Consider the following 20192-nt stretch of genomic DNA (forward strand, 5'->3'; position numbering starts at 1 on the left):
ATTTAAATTACATAATTTTCAAGAAGAAAGTGATGATTCTGCAATAGTGAATGTGGGAAATGCAACCATTAAAATAAATAATTTTTGGCATAGTTTTAATTTCACCTAAATTTTAGTTTCCCTAGGAATTTTTTGTTTGTTTTTTTGTTTGTTTGTTTATTTGTTTTAACAGCTAAATAACTGAAAGATAAAAGAGGGCCTGGATTCTCAAAATGAAAATGTATTAAAATTTCAATGTAAATCTGCATTTTAGCATCAGAGATAAAGGTTAAAAAAAAAAAAATCATGAACTGAAGAGAGATTTATATTAGGTTATTTAGGGAATATTAGATTATTTTAGGGAAATCTAATTTTTTCCTGGGAAGATGGTGAGACTCTGGCACAGGTTTCCCACAGAAGCTGTGGATTTCCTACCCCTGGAAGTGTTCAAGGCCAGATTGGAGGGGGCTTTGAGTAACCTGGGATGGTGGAAAGTGTCCTTGCTGATGGCAGGGGGTTGGAACTGGGTGATCTCTAACATCCCTTCCAACTCAAACCATTCTATGATTTCCATGAAAAGAAGAGCTTTATAAGGAGGTCACCAAGGTCAATTCTCTATGCACTGAATTATTCGACAGTTTCTAGGACCTCTCTGTGACGTTCTGCCAAGTGTCCCATAGTGTCTCTCGTACCCCATGTCTGAGGAGGCTCAAAAGCACAGCGTGGTCATATCATGTTCAGTTGAAAAGTTCAGTTGCTTTGTCTTATACTTTAAATACTTTGTGTGACTAACCACAATAGAATAACTTTCAAAAATACATATACCCTTTTGAGAAAAAAAATACGGAACAATGGATAACCCAATTATAACAAATATTTTTCTTTTTGTTAGTTTTATTTGAGCTCTTAATAATCTCCGATCAGTCCTTTATGAAATGCTAACTAACTAATTTTATAGTAAATAACTTTGCAATACACTACAGAGTCAAAAAGCCCATACTGAAAATAAAAATATATTGCCACAGTCATTTGAACTGAGACTTCGATTCCAAAATGGGTATGGCTTCAATAGCATATTATATCAGGATTTCCATTAAATTAGTTATGAATGTCACAGAAAACTGTAATGGCCTGATTTTGCTGACATGGAGAACTATGCATATTGAAAATCCATATCCTACCTACTTCTTCTAGAACTTCTACCAAACTGCAGCCCACTCTTGCCCTGTCTCCCAGTTCCTCTGAAGATGAAAGACATTTTACTTCTTAATTACTTCCTATGCTTTTGAGCAAAACAATGTCAAGGATAAGAGAAAATGAACAGCATTTCATTACAACAGGTTAGTTGGCTTTAGGCTATTACAAACACCCTCACTAAGCATGCTGACAGACAGGCTATTTCCAAAAATACAGGTCCTGAGTTTCTTCTACGATTTTACTCTCAATTCCAGTAGAGATCTGGTTTTGTCCTTATTATGATTCATATTTTTAATGCTTTAAACAAAATAATGATAGTGTATATAAATTAAAGCCTCACAAGCCTAAAAGATAAATCTATGGATAATTGTACAATTTCAATGTTCACATTACTTCTTACAGCTATGAAGTCAATTGTAAGGTTCTTACAGGTCAGCTGTTTCAGCAACTGGCAAAAACATTTAGATGTGCAGCTATTCGTGCTTCCTGTGCTCTTTTTCTACTGTCAGATTATTAACTAAGCACCCCAGAATGTATAAGAGATCTCTGTCATCAGAAGAAACTGATAAAGAACTGTGGGATGGTTCATCTTTTATTATGATGAAATACATATGTCAAGCTAGAGGAAAATACCTCCATTTTAGTATGGCTTGGTGTTCAGGGTTTTTTTTAATGCTCAAACTCATTAATTAAAAAAAAAAAAAAAAAAAAGAAAACAAAACCAAAAAACCCCCTATAGAATAAAAACATGAGAGTGCTCCTGGAAAATACAGTTAGCAAGATGAATAGTGAAGGCAGGCACACATATGTGTTAGTCACAAATAAAGTTATTCAGCATTTTTTGCATTTTGTACAGAAAATAAGATGGGAAAAAATAGCAATTTCCTTTCCATAACATAAAACAACTGAATAAAAATATACTGAAAGCAACTGAGGCATATCTGGATCAAAGATTCAGCAAGTGCAATTTTACTTTAAACTGCATTGCTCTGCTCCCTGGCTGAACAAGCATTTCCATTTCATAGTGACACCATTTCTTATCTTCTACAAAATCAACTTTTTAAGATAGGGCAGTAAAACAGGATAGTTCCGGTATTTCTTTAAAAATTTTTCATGTGGAGTGACTGAATGACTCAGAAAAGAAGCCTCAGGTCAATTGATTACTTTTGTATTAAGTCATTCCCTTATTCTTGAGTAATATATACAACAAAAACTATCATTTTGGAGAGATTCATTCTAGATTATGATGTTTTATACGCATGTTTGTTCCAATTAACAAGTTTCACGTGTGCTTTAGGCAAAATAACTCAACATCTGTCCTGGTCTGATGACCAGATTGTAGTGCATGGGCTGCCAGATGATCAGTAGAGGTAAGGCTGAAGCTTGGTATTAGTATTGGACAAGACTCAAAAGCAATTTGTTGATTTTTTTCTGGATATACTACTTATATTTCAAGTTATATTGGTAAAAGTCAAATTATCCATGGTGCACTGAATGTCCCTTTTGCTCCAGTTACAGACATGAAAGAGCAGTACTTCACTCTGTCCTCTGTCAGGGCAGCCCCTCCTTCCTTCCTTCCCCTGCCCTGTCCCAAAACAAAAAGAGAAAGTGTATGTGTGTCTATGGAGAGGGATGGGGGGGAGGAGAAAAAAAGGAGGAGGGAGTCCATGGGCACTGTCTCCCACTAGGACTACATGAAATTAACCCTGCCTCTTGACCTAGCAGTGTTTGCCTTCCAACAAGCCATCTGAAATGGTAAGCCTTTTACCTTCCTAACAAGAGAGGAAGCATTTTTACCCTTCTGAGAACGGCTTCACTAGATTATCCAAAGATAAGCTAGATTTCCACTGCATTGCGTAGCACTTTCTGACTTTCCTATGGGAATAGAAGCAAATCCCACAGCTTTTGAATGGGAAGTGAAGGGAATTTCATCACTACAAATTTTTCATATAAAAAACCCTCTTGGGTGCCCAGGGTACATACAACAGGAAATATCAGTCTTTAATGCTCTTAACAAAGCTCTGTCTATTAAATGCAGAAGATAACTTTGGCAGGTTGCAGACGGAATGTAGTATTGCATCATGAGAAACAGGCTTGCACTAGCAAAAATTTTGTCAGATTTTTACACTTGGATGTTGCTAGATCTCTGCAAGTTTGTTTTCCAGAATGGTAGTTCTTCCTTTTCGGCCATTTTTTATTACACTCAAACGTCTCTTGGAAGTTTCTGATGTAATGAGATCTACGATATTGAAAGTGCCTCCCCTGGCACAAGAGATCTCCAGCACCTTAAACTTTGGTGTGACAGCATATTGGCAAACATACTCTTTGCTCAAGGCATAGCTACCTCCACAGTTCTTCCCTCCACTAAGAAAATATTTACCTTCATAAACTACAGAGAGGCATTTCTATTCTTATATGGTTGCTGAACCCTTTGTTACCTCTCATCAAAGAGTACTTTCTGCTAAGATACTGTAAGCATCTAAAAAAGATGCTAAAAACACACAGAAATCCAGTAGGTCTATTTTTATAGGCCAGTAAACAAAGTAAACCAACCCAAAATAAAACTATGTTCCATCCAGATTAATGGTGGGGGAGGGAGTGGAGGCTTATCACACCGCAAGCCCAACTTCATTTGTTGAGTGTCAGTACGGAAAGATCTGTAGTGCCATAACAACTTTTCACAAGGTTCCTGGTAGAATGCTGTAGAGGAGGAATGGCAGCCAGGAAAAAGGACAAACAAGATTTCTGTCCATTTTGTGGCTGACACTGCTATTTTTACAGAGCTCAGTGGCAAGGTGAGAGATGTCTGGCCATCTTGTATCTCCTTTGAAAATCTATATCTCAGCATTATGATGATAGAAAGCCCTTTCAGATAATTAAATGGTAGATAATGTTGAAGCACTTGTGAACTGCTCAAAACTGATTGAGGGAGGAAAAGGCAGCAGGTACCTTTCAATGCCCATAAATGTGAAGAAAACCTAAACTGTGTGAACCTAATGCTGAGTGTGGAACTGACAAGTGAAATTCAGGAAAGGCAACCTGAAATAACCTCAAAGGGACTCAGAAACTCATGGCTCACCGTACGGTAGCTTCTAGAATGTATAAGTTGAATTCCATTATTGAAAAAAATATTTTAAAAGAAAAAATTATCTGTGATTTTATCACAGTCCTGGTAGTGCATGCACTTGAGGTCTTGGCAGCTCAGAAAGGATCATAATAGAAATAACAAAGACAAAGACAACTCATGTGACCAAGGATATCATCTAGAAGATCTGACAACTAAGGAAAGGCAAAAAGGACTGGGGCACCTCGGTTTGGAGGCAGCAGGGCAGTGAATAATAAACTATCATACCCCCAAATACTAAAAAGACCTGTGAAAGACTGACTCCCAGACTTCCTCTGCTTCCTGTTTGGAAAATGTGCTTTAAATTCAAAGATCCTGCATTATCTGTCCAGTGAATTGTGAACTATTCACAAAGAAAATTCCAGCTCTTAAAAGATGCTGTTTCAGATGCTGTTCCATATTCCCAAGACCAGAATAATTAAAGCTACTACCAGTTGTGATACAACTGGTTAGTTAGAAAGAAAAGACTTTCGAGATCTGTGAAAACCTCAGCTGGATCTTTAAATAATTTACAGCAGACAGAAGAGGAAATGTTTCTTCCTCTGCTTCACAAAGAGACACTGACAAGCATGCATGGAAGCTTATGAATGTATCCAGGCTGATGAAACCACCCTCCCACGTGGACATAAAATGTAGGAGTTGAAACTGGGTCTCCAGGATCAGTCTAGCATTTCCACCAGTGATTGGCTTTAAGACTTTATTGTTATTGTTCTAATTATTGCTGTTTAGGTTATATTCTCATGGTAGCTCTTGCAGACCATCTGTGTTACCTGCTAATAGCTAATCAACTCAAGACTGTAAAAAAACAAACTTTAGGATCTCCCTTCCTTGCACCATTTTTTAAGCTATACCCAGAGCTTGGGAGAGTTTTAGGTAAGACAGCAGAGGAAAAACCAATATCTGTTCCTACTCTTTTATGACTAACGACATCACATTTACTGGCAGACCATCAGAGACTGGAGGAAATGAAAATGCAGCGTTTTTATTCCCTGTTATATACCAAATACACTAAGTGGAATGATTTTGATATAATATAGTAAAGAGGCCTGATTGATGTAGGTTATAATTTTAAAACTTAGTTTTCTCCTTCTGAGTGCACACATACTCACTAATTAACTTGAACAGCAGTTTATAAGACCAGTTTTGACTCTGCCCATTTAATGAACAAAATCCAATCAACCACCCTGTTAGCATAAATGGAAAATACATGTCTGCAAGAATGATAAATAACTGATTGCCGTAGTGATTAGCATAACAGGCCTTGTGGAAAGCTATTTGGCATTCAGCTCTCACTAGCACATTTTAAGGATTGATACAAGCCTGGATGTACTTTGCATTGGACGTGCAGCTGATTTAAATAGGAAGACATCTTTCTAGATCTGGTGACTGACATTTTCATTTTAAACCTTTACATTTCTGTTTATAAGAAAATGAATCATATTTTTCAAATTGCTGTGGGTGTTTTCACATAGAACATATGTTTGGTTCATTCCACTGAAAAAAACTCCAACCATTCTAAGTGGTCCCAGACGCTCCAAGCATTATTGCTGAGCTGAACTGACTTAGGGAAAGTTGTGCTGACTCACGCTTAAGCAGCCTGTTAACTTTAAGGCTCTGTTTTTAGACCCTCTGTATACTTCAACTATCTGGGCTGTAGAACCATCCAGAAATTGAATACATCAGATGATCCCCTTGATTAAAAACAAACAAACAAACAAACACACAAACAAACAAACAAACAACATTTTGAATACACTTGAGGTGATTTGAAATGCTGCTAATAGATAACAGTACAACTATATTTGAAAAATGGGCAATTCAGCTACTTTCTTTAGCTATTTATCTTTTATTGCAATTAGGATGTGCTTTAGTATATTGATCCATATTTTTAACATATTAGATTGTTCAAAATCCCCTTTAGATACAAGATAAATTTGGGAAGCTTTGCAGAGGTTGCCACACCTGTCACAGATTTGGCTTAATTTTGGGCGAAATCTCCTCCTGGATTGCAGGGTCCTGAGTCATCATATCAGACTGGGTCAATGGAGCTGCATTGAGTGTTTCTTCCATCTCGCAAATGGATGGATTCACTTAAGCCAAAAAGAGTTGAGTTGCAAATAAATTATATTTAAATTCTGCAAGTTAATATTAAGAGCTTGAAGTAACTGATTACTACAAGCAAGTCATTTCTTCAAATTACTCTGTAAATTTAAAGGAGGCATACCTTCAAGAGGGACACAGTGAAATCCAGGAGGGTGGGAAATAACTTCTCATGCTACCATAGATGCAAGAGGGATAAAAGAAAAAGGTTTGAGCTGTTCCTTGAGCTCCTAAGGACAGGAACTGAGCTATCATTCCCAGGAAACACACAACATAAAAAAAAATATTGCACTCAGAGTTTTCTAAATCTTGGTTATCTCCATAGCAGCACCTAAACACACATGCAAATTGTCAATTCAAGGAATACAGATACGGAACTGGTATCTCACTGATCATACATCTGGTGTGAATAAGAGTGAGAAGTGAATCAGGGAAGTATAATAAAAGATACTTTAAAATCTCCACTACTCCAAAGTACATAATTTTAAATCTTAGAAATTGCATTATACTAGGTGGAAGGGAAAAAAAAAAAAAAAAAAAAAAATTAACTTAAACATCTTTCTGGCAAATTTGTAATGCCTCTTGGATAGCCTTCCCTTATTAAATATTCATGGAAGACCCACCAGACAACTGCAGAATCCTGTGTGCAAGCTCTCTTGCCCTTCTTGCCTGTGCATCTCACCCTAAATTGTCAGTCATAGGAAGGAAAGGTCAATAAAAGGTTCCCTCTGTTCATGGCCTCTTTCATGCCTGAAGGATGAAGACTTCACCCACCAGTTATTCTGAACTAACTGAAGACAAAACCCTGACCTCCCTTCTGTCCCTCAATACCAGCACCAACCTGAGCAACTGCTGAGAACCAGTGCTTCCATTTGCTGTATTGCTCCTGCAAAGCCTGGCATGATCTTTTGGGAAGGAAAACGCCCACGCCACCCTAAAGTACACTGTGGAGGTGGGCTTCAAAGCCTTGTGAATACTGAACTTGTTTTGAAGGGTTCCATTTTCATAATTTCTAATACCTTGGAAGTTTTTTCTTTCATCACAACCCTGGTAAACAGCTCGAGATGTGTTGTTGGAACAGCAGCTTCCCTGACTCTCCACTCAGAATATCTCAGAATAGGCCATGTACGACATATTCTTGTTTACATCATGCATCCATGCAAAAGAGAAAGGTGTTATACTATTCTTCATTTAACCAATATTTATGAAAGTGTCCAAAACAGTGAAAAGCAGACACTGAATTTAAAAAAAAAAACAACACCTCTCTGTACATGTACAAAAGCATCCCTTACAACTGAAATACTAGTATATTATAAAGAGCTGATTTAAAACAAAAGAATAAATAAACCTTCCAAAGTGCAAAGCACTGTATTTTCCACTGAAAAAAGACCACCTCTCTTCAGACTTTCTAAAATTATCTGTGCAGTTTTCTGAGTAATTTGGCGTGTTTCATTTCCAAAACAAGGTTGCAGAAAGGAGACTAAATGCTTGCGACTTGTTTTGTTCTTAGTTTGTTTGAACCTGTAGCTTTTATGACACTCATTGATTGAAATGTAAACTGAAATAATTTCTTTGCTGTGAAACACACTAGTAATACCTGCATGTCTCATATCTTCACACTGGTGTTTTTCTCTGGCACTCAAGTTCAGACTGGGCATATTTGCTATTGCATTTGCCATTTAAGATAGGCATGCTGTAGCTAAAAGCAGTTTTCTAGTGTCTGTATTTCAGCCCAAGGTTTCCCCCATATACTCCAGGAGCAAAGCAGGAGTCTAAAACTTATTTTATGGTTATAGAGTGGTTTCATCAACAATTCACATTCACTGTCAAGCACACATGCAGACTTGTGCACATCTCATGTGCCTAAATAAATATCAGTTGACACTGTCTTGATGGTTTCTTATCTCTCCTAGAATTCATTTAAAATAGCATTGCTTAATGTGTGATATTACAGTGCCTAATTAAGCAAGAAGTGACTAGGATAGATGGTGACCTTTTCCAAGAGGTTTTCCGTACATAACACACTGCCTGAAATGTGAAACTCTGGCACCTGAATGAAAGCCATCAAAAAGGAAGACTGTTCTCTTTTATACTACCATTCTAGACCACTGTGCCAATGACTAGAATGTTTAAGGCAGGAGCTAAAGCCTAGCATGTGACATTTCATTTTCATAACCTTTTCAATTCATGAAAGTATGTTTTTAATGGTACAATCCTCATAAATTATTAATGATTTTGCTGAATGTGACAAAATTTATAAGGCAATATTCTCAGCATCATTTATAAGAATACCTATTATGTGTACTGCAGGTATAGGGAGACAGAATCATAGCAGAAAAGTGAAATAGTCAAAAAGATACGTAAAATAAGCTGTGATTTGTGTATCACTGCATTGTGTTATTAACTTGAAAAATAGTTCTACTTCAAAGGAAATGAAGCTTTTTTTTTTTTTCAGTGAGCTTTGTACAGTTTTCAAGCAAGGCTCAATTTGGAGTAATAATGAACCTATCTTAGGCAGTGATGATTTTTCACACAGAAGAAAATTTTAAATTATCTCTCATACTTTGAGCATCTTTCACATGGACCTTATAAAGATCTAAATATATACTCTTTAATTGGATGAAAAGGCTTCTGATGAATAGGTAATAACAAACAGGTTTCTAGCATATAAAATCAGTTCAAGGGGACATTTTCTGGTTTTACATAACATGGCAAAGTTCATTTCCATTTTTAAAAAAAATCCTTTTTTGCTAATTGAGCTCTACTGCTTGCCTTTTTTTTTTTTTTTTTTTTTTTTTTTTTTTTTTTTTTTTTAATTGCTGGGAGTTTTAAGAGAGTGAAGGGCATTATCTGTGATGATGAGCAAAAATTACCCTCCTTAAGGCAGAAGCCTGAAAATTCACCACACAGGGATTTATTTTCTGCTTTCTTTGTACCTTTCCACCTCTGCTCTAAATTCCAGTGGCACATGGAGAAGGTGCAGAGTACAGAAATTCTATTAGTCTACAATTTTCACATCAGACTGCAAATTTGTGAAACATTACAAGAAATTCATACTGGAAGGTCCTTCATTGGGATAGCTCTCTATGTCAGAATGGGTATCATAGGAAGAAGAACTCAATTCTTCTCCTTGAGTGAAAAGACCATCTGACCATCTCAATGTTGGCCAAGTCAGATAAGCTGTCCCGGTTTGGGACAAATTTGGGAGAAAACCCCTGTATAGGATCCCTCTAAGGAAGCAAACCCACGTGGCCCCTCCCTCCAACCGGTCCGGTAAAAAACCAAAACCCTCTTTGGAGAAAAGTGGAAAAAACTATTTTACTAAACAAATGAAGTGCATACAAGTATAAAGAATGAATAATATGAAACAATAAAACCTCTCATTCTGGAGTGAGATGGCAAATTGAGAAAGTCCTTGCCGTGGGTGTAGCTCGGCTCTCTCTCAGCGTCTCCAGTCCCAGTCCCTCCGGCGCTGCTGGAAAATGCCGAGGTCCAGGCCCCGGTGGGCCGCAGGTGCAGCCCCCAGTGCTCCCCTGGGTTTTCAGTCCAGAGCAGGTTTAAACAGTTCCAAGAAAAAGGAAAAAAAACAGTCCAGGGAAATTCTCTGCCCTAGCTAGCTGAAACTAACTAAAAGCAAAGAAAAAGATCTCTGTCCTGCAGTCTCTCCAAGCCTCCGCCGAACACGCCGTCCGCAGAAGAATGTGGAGGAGTCAGGTAGTTTTCTCAAAACAAACTCCGCGCTTCTCCTTGCTCTTAGAACCAGTCTTAAAGGCACAGGACTCAATATACAGCACAAACAGAACAGACGATTGGGGATACAGGCATCATAAAGTTACCCTAGGACACTTATAAGGAGATGAAGTGTTAAAGTAATATTCTCCACAAGAATAGACATAAGAGTAGAGGAACAGGGAAGGAATTACTTCCAAGTTGTCACAGCAGGATGTATAAATGCTGCTCAAGAGCTCTGTCATGAAAATGGGGATAAAAACCCAACCTAAATGTGAACTAGCCAAACAGTACTATAGCATAATCTGTATAAAAGACAGCATTTTACCTTCTAAGACTCTAAGACATTGGAATCACAATCTATTCCAAGGAATCTCAGAGACAGTATTGACTGAATTAATACTGGTCTACTTAAAAATAGACATATTTTTCTATGTATCATTTTTGCAAAAAAGGAAATATTTGTAATGCAGATAAAGAATTTTCAATTGCAAATCTAATGTACATTTATTCATTTCCACAGGTATTGCTGACTTGTCAATATTCACATCAGAATATTCACACTCATTAGATCTCAGATGTCTTGAAATCACTCCTTCCACTCTCATGCTCTTTAATTTAGATGTACAGAAATTTCTTCCATTTTTATTCCATGGCTTTATGCTTATTCAGTTTTTAAATGTAATTTTTGCTGAAATTACTTTACAAATTTAAAAAAAAAAAATCTAGTCCACAAAGTTTTTTTTTCAAAAAACATGGGTCTTTAAAACTTATAGATGTATTACAGTCATCAAGAAAACTGTTAGCAAAATGTAGCATTTTTAGACCAAGGCAAGGTGGGAATAGTGACTGAGCATCGGCTTGGGTTTGCAGTAGGAGTTCTGAAAGCCAACAACTCAATTAAAATAATTGTTTGCTCAGTTGTGGAAAGAGAACAGGGGACAAAAAATAAGACTAGAGACTAACAGGTGAAATTTTCATTCAACTTAAAATCTTTATAAATTTTGAGAGAACATCAAGATTGTTCCATTCTTCCACATCAGCACCATCACTAAAGTGGAAAAGAAGCTTGTTCTGTTTCAGTTATAATTCCAGCAGCAGATTCTTTATACCTTTGTGGTCAGTGACCCTTTTCAGAGTTGTGGCTCTCATTATGTGGTAAATTCTTTCCTATGTAATTAAACTCTGCTTCAAGTACATGGCTTCTACTCTCCTTTCTGATTTGGAGCTGTGGTACCATGCTGTTAGAGAATATATACTTTATGATGAAATTCTTCCTCAGAAAGTTGGATACTCCCTTTTGCCTTGATATGGATGGACACCTTCTAGAAAATTATTTTATTGATTTTCCCTCCCTCCAAGCACACACTCTGATTCTTCTGTTTCTTCTTTTTACTTGTTAATTTCCTCATCTTTGTTAACAAATTCAATTCATGAGGAGATCTATTTTTGCATGGACATCTTCCCTTCTGATCATCTAGCCAGAATAGGCTGGAATTTGCTTGAAAAGACCCTCTGCATAAAGTGTGTTATCTGTGAGATATTTTTACAAGGGAATTAAGCTACTGGTGCATGACTTTCAATTCTGATAGCTCAGATAGGAAGAATTAAGCCCTAATGTTAGGCGAATAGTCAACAATCTATTAAATCAAGTATTTGCAGTAGCAGGAACTGAAACTGAGACCCTAGATAATCTAAACATTTCAGCTTACAGTCATTCCTGCTCCCCAGCAATCAGGTCACCCCTCTCTGACCCAATCAAATTTTGGTATAACCCCTAGAACAGAAAAGCACATCCTCAATAGTAAGTTATGTCTTAAGAACAATGAGGTACAAATTAGCAGTGTTCTCATTAGTGCTGTAGTAAGTAAGGTACAAGGGGACCTTAGAGGAAATCCAATTTGTAATATTGGATAAAACAGGCAAGAACACAGAAATACTCAGCATTTGGAAAGTGAAGCTAAACAAAATCAGTTTAGCAGTAAGGTGTGCATTTCTAACTGCAAGAATAAACGCCAGATCTATGGCTGTCTCATGCACTCTCCACTAGACAGAAGCAGCTTGTTTGGAAGCCTACCATTAGGTTCTCAGGTACAGCCAGACATTAAAGTTTCTATGCAGAAAATTCCTTTCCTCACAGAAAATTAAGGCTGAGCGGCCAGGGCATTCCCATCTGTTATGACAACCCACAATCTGTGTAAACCAAGGAGAGCTGCAACCCCTATTGCCATGTGCAGAGCTCTGGGGTGAAACACAAGCCCAGCAGACCTGCTAGAACAGCAGAGCTGTACTGCACTAGGTAGAGCTTTTGAAAATAACAGCTTCAACTATTTCAGCATTTAAGACTGACTTTAAATGTTTTCCAATGAAATTTTACCTCATAAACAGTAGAAGTGTTCCAGTTTTTAGAAGCACTATTTGCTAATTATGTGAAGGCGTTTCCCAAAATACTAAAACATACATTATGTCTAAGATGCACTATTTAAAGGATGAAAAAGAAAATTCTCACTAATTAAAACAAGAGAATAACAAAAACTTTATCACAGAACAGAAAGTAGGAGAAAAATTGCCAGGCATTTACCCTTCAGAAAGATTTGCTTAAGTATTTCAAGCCATTTCAGTGCTAACAGGTCTCATTTCCCTAATGTAATTAGCAAAGGAAACAACAATTACCTGCAGGTTCATTAAATAAATCAGCACTGTTACTCATTGTGAAGTTAATGATCAGTAGTGCAGATGATTGTTACGGATAGGGTTAGTACAGTTGATATTCAGCAGTCTCTTTACTAAAGAATCTATTACTATGTTCGTAAATTTTGGCATTCAAACATGTTTCAACATGTTTCCTGCTTCTTCTTTTGATAACTTAAAATTATTCTAACTGGGACTGAATTTTTCAGCCTAATTAAGAAAAAGATTTTTCACAGTGAAATAAATTGGCTGTCTTGTATCTGTTTCTATGAAACAGTTTTGCTTACATTCATGTCATGTAACTCAGACCCACCAGCACCATCATGCTGGTACTTATTGTTGTGAAACTCTCAACTTAATATCACTTAAGGGCATATCAAAATATTAGCTGTCTTTGCCAGGAGGTAGCCTCTCATGCAGCAATTTCCTTTCTAAGCTGGCTGGGAGTCTCTGTCTCATCCTGGTTTCCAGCTTTGTGTTGTTCCACCTGGACAGCCACAAAGCAATATACACAGGCAAGAAATCCTCAACTCTTTGAGGAACTGAACTGTTCTTACACTTCTGTATAAGGTTTTCCCAGAATCTAAGGCTCACTTCAATGCTTTTGGTCTTTATCTTCAAGATGATTGATCACCCAGGTCCATTGTGTGCATAAATACATATTTGTCTTAAAATAGTAATCCAACGCTTCAGAGGAAAAATAGTGGTGAACAGCTCTATTTTTCAGAATGAAAAAAAACAAATCAAACCTTTCTACCATAAAAGCAGAGCTCGTTACTCATAATAGATATGCTCCGAGAATTTCTTGAGAAAAGGACCGCATTTCCACAAGAACTAGAGAAAAAGTAGCTTCATCATCTCTGTTCTGATTTCACATTTCTTACCTGTTTCCACTAGAATAAATTCAGGGCAGCTTGGTATATACTAACTTTTATCACATATACCACCTTCAATCGCTCTAAGGTATCAGCATGCCATATTTTTCTTAATATTCTATTCCAAGAGAATGTGACATATTGATGTATAAAAACTACTGGCCTGAGTTTTTTAGAATAGTAGTACTGCCCTTTCGACAGTCTTTCAGCTATCCAAGAAAGATTCCCCAAGAATTTCCATCTATAAGGGTTTTTTAAAAGCATTTTGCAGCTTCTTGCAAAATGCTTTAGAAGTTATTTAATATTAAAAATTAATTAGTGGCAGTTACTGCATTGAATAATGAATTTTTGATCCTTTTTTCCCTCCAGCCAGAATTTACCAGGATTTTGTAACAGAGGAATAAATGTGCTCCCCATTGCCTTGGCCACTTTAAATAGGGTGTAACAGATGGATTTTGTCTTGCCCTCCTGAGAGACAGAAAGCCAAGCAACACCCAGCTGACCAGAAGTTTGGGAGTCAGAGGGAGTCAGTCTCCTCTAAACTGACCCATTTCCTATTCACTTATCTTTGTTCACAAGTATTAAAGAGCAATCAAAGCAAAGGCTTTATTTTACAAAGCCTGAGAGTGAACAGTATAGAAAGATTCACCATATGTCCAAAGCACTTGGAAACCAAATCAGAGTTCACTGTCCCAATTGCCATGATTCCAAGATGGAAGTATTTCCTTTTAGACCTGGCCTGCAGGTAATGTAAATACCATTTTCATGCAAATCAATAGAAAGTGAGGAAAGAGAATAAAGCTAGTGTATCTGTGTAATATCAGTAGTTACCTCTGAAGTGAACAACTTTAGGTATAATGATCTGTTTAAAAATCAAACATAAATCATAAATAAGCAAGAGAAAAAATTAAATTTACTTTCAGAATTTCTCGCAGTATACTCAACTACAAAGTGGCAAGACACCTCAATCCAAGCAAAAAAATTACAATGCACATCAAAATAATAACATATAATTTTAAAACCCACTTTTTATCCACAGAAGCCCACTTGCTAGGTTTATGTATAGGAATATTTAACAAACCTCAGAGGTTCAGCAAATATTAGTTACTCTATTTATTCCCATTGCAGTTTAATGTTATTCAGCTGGCAGTTTCTAAGGGAACAGCCTTCAATTTTACAAAGTGTCACCAGCACTAGAATACCTCTCTGTGAGAGATAAGTCTGCAAAAAAGTAACATCAGATCTAAATAAATGAGCATAATGTGTATGTATTTATGTATGTATGTGCTTACACAAGCTCAGAGGTGAGGGGTAAATGGCATTAGATCAAATGAGATTAAACTGCTTAAGTTTCGTTTATTTACCAAATTTTCTCATCTGTTATGAGAAAAGTTATGAGACTCACCTCAAAGAGTTCTCAGACTTTTCTATAAATATCACTTGTGACTGGGATACGCAAAGCAATCACACGAGAGACAAGAGATTTCGCAGGGCAGAGTTGTTCCTCCGAGAGCTCAAGGTTGAGCCAAGGCAGAGAACAAGGCGGAGAGCCTCTGCCTGTTTATTTCTTACTTTTTATACATTTGTGGGTCTGGCTGTGGACTGGTTTCTGGAATTTTCACCTCCCAGCCCAATGGCCAAGCCAGCTGTCAGTTACAATTTTTTTCAGGTTAGAAATATGCAAACAAAGGACAGAGAATGAAAAACAAAGGATTTGTTTATGTTACATGTGTGAGAAAAAGTGAAAACTGCTCCTAATATTGTACAGTAGCTAAAAAGTCTGACTCCATTTTATGAACAATCAAAAGGCTTTAAAAAACTCAGAAAAACCAGGGTGACAATCACTAACTGCAAACAGTTACGTGTTAAGCCATTGCTGGAATACAGGTTCATTTTTGTTAAAGTACTTCAAGTTTTGCAGATCAGGAGGTGTTAATGATGTGGCACACACTCAAAAGGCAGCCCAGGCTAACAGGAAAGCTAAGCTTTTGAAGGATGAACTTGCCAACATCAGCAAGAGAGACTCAAACTTCCTATGTGTCTCGTTGTTAGGCAGAAAAAATGTTATGCCTCAAGTCAGAAAAAAACCCAAACTTTAAAACATGCTCAGACAATGTCTTTTCCTTTCCTTCCCTAGCAGCTCGGAAGTCTTGAAATAAATTAAAGTACTTGAAAACTCTCCTCTGTATTTTTTTACATTTTTTCCTGAGACCTGGCATCCCAACAGGCAGTGATTATTACCCCACAAAGTAGCTACTATAAACACTTGTTCTGATGAGTAAACTAAGTAAAAGCACGATTCCTAAAGCCCAAATCATTCTAGAGGAAAATTTCCCATTTGAAACACTGGCTGCCCGTATCTGCCCGGAAGAACAAGAGCCCCGAAAAACCATGTGGATAAACTAAACCCAGCAGGATAAGTGTTAGGACTGGGCTATTCTGCTGTACACTGGTGACATCTAGTCATTTTATTTCAGGGAAAAGTTGTCAAAAGCAAAGATGAGAGCCATTGCCCTTCTCCCACAGTGTACAGCATATAAAAATGCTGAAGCTGATACAAAGCAGTCTGTACTATTCATTTGTCCTCTAAATCTCTCTGTCCTTTCCTAAGCTCCAGAAAGAGCAATTTTGCAGCAGGCCCAAGACAACCCAGCAGCTAAATGCTGCCAATATACCCAAAGGTAAGCTGTGCTCTTAGAAACATTTCTCACAGCTGAATAGCACATAGCTGCAAGGTTTCTTTTAGACTGTGGGCCAAATCCCAAGATCTTTACTCACAGATTTTCTGCTAAAATCACATTGGAGTTCTGTACAGGTTTCCTGGGGTGAGAGTTTGCATAACAATGGAAGATACATAGATATACAAAAATACTCCATTATTATTTGTCTTTCAGGAAAAATGTAAGGATGGAAGTTTGGGGATCCAAAATGCACTTGTAAAAAGTACTTTCCTAAAACAATCTCTAGTCAGAACCAATCTTATGCTACTCATTTGGGACTGTAAGTTGGTTTTTTTTAATAAAAATAAATTGTTGGGTTTAAAATCTTTTTCACATACTTCAATGCAATTAGTAATTGCTCTTCTTCACTCTCAGAGGACATAAAAGACTAAATTAAAAAAAAAAAAATGCACATCTGTTAGAGCAGAGTGCTATGGCATTGACAGAAGTGAAAGTGTTTGCAGCATCCTGGCACCATGCTTTGCTTGCACTGTGCAGAATACTCCATCAATTTTAGAAAATTCTTTCAATTTCACTGAGAGGAATGCCATAGTTAGTCTCCAGCTGATGTATTGGAAATAGGCTTTCTTTAATTTTATAAATCCTGCCAGGAATTTTAAGACCTCTGCCTCCATACATAAGACATCAAGAGGAGCACTATGCAGGTATCTTCATATTTATAGTTTATTTTGAGATATTTCCATGCAGTAGGTTGGAGTGAGGAAAGCAATAAAAAGAAACTAAAAAAACTCTCTAAAAGTCACGAAAAGCAAAATGTGAGAAATAATCTATGCGTGCATAAATAGATCAAGGTTAAGGATGGGAGAAAAAATAATTTCATGAAGTCTGGTATGTATAAACCATACCAGCCTGAAGCAATTTGCCTAACACTGCAGCAAAACTTACACTGTTTTTTACAATACCACTGCATTACTCATTAAATGGCAGCATTAAATTAACAACCTGAAGCATCAGGGGGCCTTTTGAATGCACATGGAATTACTGAGTTAACGGCAGCAGAATAAAAGACTTTAATTCTCTACCTTTAAATTGAGCTACCGCCTTGCCTTTTGTGAGTGTGATTTATTGAAGGTGCATCAGTGCACAGAAGCTTTGCTTGTATTGCCTTCCATGCTTCATTAGGAAATCCTCTATAGGCAAGACAGGTTTTATTATCACTGACAAGGAACGTGATAGCACAAAGATTGCCAGATAAATTCCAGAGGCACAGAAGATGCTTTATACCTGAAATGCACCATCAAGAGAGTGGGGAGGGGTTGTTCATCAGGCACCTGCCCCACCACATCACAGATGTTTTCTCTAAGTCAAGGCTGTCCATGGCCTTCTCACGGAGTAGTGGAAAAGAGCGGCACTTTATTATTCTCTATCAGTCACCTCTGTTGCTGAGACTTCTAGGAACACAGTGAGAGGGCCACAGCTCCAATGACAGGATCTGGTTTCATACCCTGCAAAAGACCACGATGAGAGAAAGACATTAACACAAGTGTGGTGGTGTGTTTTTCTTTATCTATATTTTTGTAAGACCATTTGAATGGTTTGTTCCTGTTTTTCCCCTCAAGTGGATGGTTTTACCCAAACTTGTCTGTCACTCCCTAAACTGCTTATCACCCCACCTACCTGAATGTCAATCCTCCCTGATCCCTGCCCGTTGCTCTAGAAACCTCCCTGTCATTCCTCATTGACCCAGCCTCCTTGCCTAAACTCCTCCCTGAGAATGTCAATCCACAACCAACCCCATATTCAGTTCTAGAAATTTCTATGTTCTTTGATGTTCTAATGGTTGTTCTAGAACATATCCTCCCCTTGTTGTCCCCCATTGGTTGTTACATTGCAAGCCCCTCCTTAAACTCCTCCCTGATATTTCCCTGACTGGTTAATGGATTGTACCACCCCTCATTCCTCCCGTTTATAAATCAGTGCCAGAGCCTGTTTGATGTCTCTTGTCCCTGACCTTCTCTAGGTAATAAACTACCTGGAGAACCACACATAGGATCCCTCCCTGTTCTTTGTCCCGATCTTTGGCGCTCCACCAGCATAAAGCCGTAGAGAGCAGCAAGAGCCCTGCTCTTCACCGCCACTCGGGGCATTTGTGGTCTGGGGGCGGCCACTCTTGGCGCAGGCCAGAGTGAGGGGCTAGCTGGGGATTACTCACATCACACAAGGACAGTCACAAAGACTTGAGCACAATGAAAAATGGCTGTTGTGCCAATGGAACTGGTTTGTGATGGGATAGTTAATTTTCTGCATTGTACCTGGTATGAGGCTACATGTTCGATTTGTGCTGAACACAGTGTTGATCACACAGGAATGATTTTTTCACCTCTGAGCAGTGCTTACACAGAGTCAAGGCCTTTCCTGTTCCTTGTCCCACCCCCCAGTGAAGAGGCTGAAGGGACACAGCTGGGCTGGCTGTCCCCAGCTATGACACTGTGCTCGGCATTTAATGCTGGAGGAAGGAGAAGGAAAGTGACCTGGTTTAGGGCAAATTTGGGAGGAAACCTCCAAGTGGGGTTCCTCTGAAAAGCAAACCCAGATGGCATCTCCCCCAGTCAGTCCAGGAAAAATCTCCTTAGAGAGAAAGCGGAAAAAACTATTTATTTAACAAAAGAAAAGCCAACAAGTATAAAAATCTAATAATATGAAGCAATAAAACCTCTTGTCGTTCCAAAGAGAGATGGTATAATTGAGAAAGTTCTTGCTGTGGGTTACCTCACCTTGCTCAGTCTCTTATCAGTCCCTCCAGCACTGAAAAATGCCGAAGTCCAGGCCCCGGTGAGCAGGTGTGAGCTTCTCTGGGTTTTCAGGCAGAACAGGTTCAAACAGTCCCAGGAAAAAAAGAAAAAAACAATCTAGGGAACTTCTTTGCCTCAGCTAGCTAAAACTAACTAAAAGCAAAGGAGATCTCTGTCCTGCAGTCTGTCTGCAGCAGACACAGCCCAGGAGAAGGAATGTAGAGGAATGAATGCAGTTTCTGCAAACAAACTGCACACTTCTTCTTTCTCCCTCCTCACTCTCAGAGCCAGTCTTAAAGGTACAGAATACAATATCCAACATAAAGAGAACAGACAATTGGGGATACAAGCATCATAAAGTCACCCTAGTACAGAAGGAAGCAGGGGACATTCAGAGTGATGGCATTTCTCTGCTAAAGCCACCGTGATGCATGATGGAGCCCTGATGTCCTGGAGATGGCTGAACACCTGCCTGCCCATGGGAAGTGGTGAATTGATTCCCTGTTTTCCTTTTGTTGGCATGTACATCTTCTTATGTACCTATTAAACTGCCTTTATCTCAATCTACATGTTTTTCTTTTGTTCTTCTAATTCTCTCCCACATCCCTCTGGGGGACAGGGAGAAAAAGATGGATGGGGCCGAGCTGCCAAGTGGGATTAAACCACAACACCTACAAAAACTTCACAGATTGAGCAAAATAAACACACAAAACAAAGAACAAAGACATTTAATTAAAATATATATTTTTTTTAATTGCAAGATTTTGAAATCACTTTTAAAAATAATATCTATGGAGTTAGGAAAAACTGAAATTAAATTATTTTTCACCAAAAGCAAAACACTTCAATCTCATCAGGAAGGTAAAAAATTATTTCTGCACAGGACCACAGTGTGTCTCTTTTTTTTTTTTTTTTTTTTTTTTTTTTAAATTCAGCTAAAAATATAAAAACCAGTTATTGGCACAGGATTCTCTTTTCTTTCCAATCTTAAACATTTATAGTCTTACTAAATATTGTTAAACAT

At 37.8% G+C, this 20192-nt stretch overlaps 1 long non-coding RNA gene across 2 annotated transcripts in view; it reads right to left on the reverse strand.

The window, feature by feature from the left end:
• The window catches only part of LOC120749063 (uncharacterized), a 76033-nt gene that overhangs the window by 19907 nt on the left and 35934 nt on the right, over positions 1–20192 (reverse strand). The window contains exons 2-3 of one of the 2 annotated variants that reach the window (XR_005699513.1): positions 19151–19228; positions 17661–17881 (exon numbers count right to left, since the gene is read on the reverse strand). This is a non-coding gene — a long non-coding RNA (uncharacterized LOC120749063). Of the gene's footprint in view, positions 1–17660; positions 17882–19150; positions 19257–20192 lie in introns of those variants that run through there. The other variant, XR_009207563.1, reaches the window with a different exon arrangement.

Source organism: Hirundo rustica, chromosome 2, assembly GCF_015227805.2.
Source record: "Hirundo rustica isolate bHirRus1 chromosome 2, bHirRus1.pri.v3, whole genome shotgun sequence".
Lineage (NCBI taxonomy): Eukaryota > Metazoa > Chordata > Aves > Passeriformes > Hirundinidae > Hirundo > Hirundo rustica.